Below are 4,161 nucleotides of genomic sequence, written 5' to 3'. Positions count from 1 at the left end.
TGGGACAGTTCTTTCGCTCGAAATAAGAAAGAGAAGGAACAAAAGAGACGATATCGGCGTGGAGGTATACTGAAGAATAACGCTGACGAAGAAAAAGCAGATAACCTGAGGTGTTAGAAACTACTTCAAAGATTTTGATTCACAGAATTACTTTTCGGAGAAGCAAGGAAGAATCGAAGGGATGATCAATATCGTCAGTAAGAGGGAATCTCATGTTTAAAGAAGACGACTCCTTAAAGCAAAGAAGCTGTTTGTGCCATAGAAAAAGAACTCCAAGTACGGTTATCGCGATGTTGAAATGATCTAAAACCTTCGAGATTTTCCTTGAATATTGACGGAATGCTTCAGTCTCCGGCTCCTGGAAGGACGAGAGAAATGCCATTCGCGCATGCGCCGAGCTTCAAAGTGTCTGAAGAACAATCTCCGGAGATGCCTAAATCGTCTGAAGCCTTCGAGACAGAAAGTGTCAGTTTTGAAAAGTAGGGTAAGAGAAAGCAAAGAGTATTGGTGAGGGGAAGGGTCCGACCCAGAGGCTGCTCCTTCCTCCAAGAAGCAGCCTATGGGTCTGGACTCCTTCCCATGGAAAGGGCCCAAGTTCTCATGATTGGTTCCAAAGCCTACAAGGCTTGCCAGTCTTTGAGGGCAGCCTTGAAGGAAGGGTCCAACTCAGAGGCTGCTTCCTCGGAGGAAGGCAGGTATCCTGTCAGGCTGGGGAAGCAGGCCTGGAGAGGGCCCAAGAACTTCAAGGATGAGGCCCAAAGTCCTCCAAGGCTGGCCAGTCTCTTGAGGGCAGCCTTGAAGGGAAGGGTCCGACCCAGAGGCTGCTTCCTCAGAGGAAGGCAGGTATCCTGCCAGGCTGGGGAAGCAGGCCTGGAGAGGGCCCAAGAACTTCAAGGATGAGGCCCAAAGTCCTCCAAGGATGGCCAGTCTCTTGAGGGCAGCCTTGAAGGGAAGGGTTCGACCCAGAGGCTGCTTCCTCGAAGAAGGCAGGTATCCTGCCAGGCTGGGGAAGCAGGCCTGGAGAGGGCCCAAGAACTTCCAAGGATGAGGCCCAAAGTCCTCCAAGGATGGCCAGTTCTTAAGGGCAGCCTTGAAGGAAGGGTCTGACCCAGGACCGCTGCTCTTCGGAGGAAGGCAGGCATCCTGCCAGGCTGGGGAAGCGGCCTGGAGAGGGCCCAAGAATCCTGGGCGGATGAGACTCCAAAGTCCTCCAAGGATGGCCAGTCTCTAAGGGCAGCCTTGAAGGAAGGGTCTGATCCAGAGGCTGCTTCGGAGGAAGGCAGGTATCCTGCCAAGCTGGGGAAGCAGGCCTGGAGAGGGCCCAAGAACTTCACATGATGAGGACCAAAGTCCCCAAGGCTGGCCAGTCTTCTTAAGGGCTGAATAAAATAGATAAAAATAAAGAAGAGCAATAAAAATAAATAAAAAGAAATAAAGAACGGTAAAAAAAATAAAAATAAAGAAATAAATAAAAATTAAATTAAGTAAAAAAGAAAATATTAAATTTAAAATAAATAAAAATAAATAAATGTAAGAAGTATAAACAAAATTAAATAAAAAAATAGTTTATATTTATATGAATATGTATAAATAAAAATAAAATCAATTAAAATAAAAGTAAAAAACGAGTAAATAAAAATGCTAAAATAAATAAAAAATAAATAAACTAAAAAAAAAGAAATAAAAATGAATAAAAATTTTTTAAAATAAATATAAAGAAATTAAATAAATAAATAAAAATAATAAACTAAAATAAATAAAAATAATAATTAAAATAAAAAATAAACAAAAATAAATAAATTAAAACAAACAAAAATAAAAAAAATAATAATAAAAATTTAAAAAATAATAAAAAATAATAAATAAATAGAAATGAATAAATAAAACTAATTAAAATAATAAAAATATATAAATAAATATAAAAAAGTAAAAATAAAATAAATGAATAGTAAAAAATACATAAATGAAATAAATTAAAATAAGATAAATAAACAAATAAAAATTTAGAAATGAAAATAAAAAATAAAAATAAAAATAAAATTAAATAAAAATAAATGGATAATAAATAATAAATAAATAAAAATAAACATAAAATAAATAAAAAAGGAAAATAAATAAAGTTAAAAATAAAAATAATAATAAATAAAATAAAAAAAATGAAAATAAAATAGATAAAAAAGAAATAAAATAAAAAAAGAATAATAAATATGAAAATTAAAATAAATAAAATAAATAAAACAAAATAAAATAATAAAAAAAAATCAAAAATAAATAAATGAAAATTTCATTAAATAACTGAATAAAAAATAAATAAAATGAATAAAATATAAAAATAAGCATAAATAAATAATAACAAATAAATAAATATATATAATTAAAAATAAAAAAAAAAATTAATATATAAAATAAAATTTCATAAAGTAATTGAAAATAAATAAACAAATTAATAAAATAAATGAAAATAGGTAATAAAAATACTAATACATAAATAAATAAAGAAAATTAAAAATAAAGTAACTATAAATAGTTAAATAAATAAACAAATAAAAAAAAAGAAATAAAAAAAATAATAAAAATAAAAACATCAAATAAATAATAAAAATAAATAAAAATGAATAAAAATAAATGTAAATAAAATAAATAAAAAAAATTAATAAAAACATAAATAAATATAAATAAAATAAATAAATGAAAATAACTAAATAAAAGAAATAAGATAAAATAAAATTTATAAAATAGAAAAATAAATAAAATTAATAAAACAAAGAAATAAGGAAAGATAAATACAAGTAAAAAATAAACCAAAAAAAAATAATAAAAAAATAAAAAATAAATAGATGAAATATAAATAAAAACATAAAAACATAATTAAAATACATTAATAAAAATAAATAAAAACTAAAAATAAATAAAAGAATAAAAACAATAAATAAAAATATAAAAAATAAACATAAATAAGAAATATAAAAAAAATAAATGAATAAAAATCAATCAATCAGTCAAGTCAATAATAAAAGAATAAATATAAAGTAAGTAAGTAAATAAATATAAATTAAAATAAATACATGAAAATAAATAAAAATAAACAATAAAAATAAATAATTAATAGAAATATAAAATAATATATATAAATTAGAATAAATAGTTAATAATTTGCAAGTAAAATAAAAATAAATAAATAAAAAATTAAATGAAAATAAAATCAATAAATAAACATGAAATGAAAAAAAATAATAAAATTATTAAAAATAAATTAATGAAAATTAATAAATTAAAATAAATAAAAATAAAAATATAAAAATAAATAATTTTAATAAAATAAACACATAAATAAATAATAAAATTAAAAATAAATAAAAATTAAACAAACAAATTAAATGGAAATAAATGAAAATAAATAAAAATAAATAAATAAAAGTAAATAAAATTAACCAAAAAATATACATAAAAATAAACAAAAATAAATAAAAATAAATAAAATAAAAATAAATATACTTAACAATAAATAAAATAAATAAATAAAAATTAAAAATAAGTAAATAAGTAACAAATAAATTAATAAAAATAAATAGATAAAAATAAAAATAAATATATAAATAATAATAAATAAATAAATAAAATAAAATAAAAATAAAAAGAAAATAAAATAAATAAAATATAAATAAATAAATAAAAATAGATAAAATAAATCAATCATAATGTTCATAGTGGTTATATAAACTAGTTATATAAAAAATTCATATATTATCGAATAAGGGTGAAGGTTTTTTGAGAAACAGGCTCTTCTTCATTTCCCATTATTTAACTTTTTATCAACTCGCAGTACAAAGGACCCGTCCAAATGTCATTGCTGTTCCATTTACTGGAGTATCGCATCCACATGATGTTGAGGTATCACGTTAAGAGACAGCCTATAAATAGAGGTGGTCCATTCCTCTAACTGCAAGGGGCTGAAAAGATTTTCCTGGAAGTATTGTTGCTGCCCTGTATGTACATACTCCTTTGCTTGCTGTTTTATCCTTATTTACCAAATACTCCTTTGTTGCCTCCTACTGTTTTTTACTCTATGGGAGCTTGTCTCGAAGATGATTACCTTTCAGGTTTGCTTGTTAATAATAATGTGATAATAATGCTGGGAATTTCCTTTCTGTAATGAAAAAT

This window comes from Macrobrachium rosenbergii, chromosome 46 (genome assembly GCF_040412425.1).
Source record: "Macrobrachium rosenbergii isolate ZJJX-2024 chromosome 46, ASM4041242v1, whole genome shotgun sequence".
Lineage (NCBI taxonomy): Eukaryota > Metazoa > Arthropoda > Malacostraca > Decapoda > Palaemonidae > Macrobrachium > Macrobrachium rosenbergii.
Note: the sequence above shows the minus strand (reverse complement) of the source record.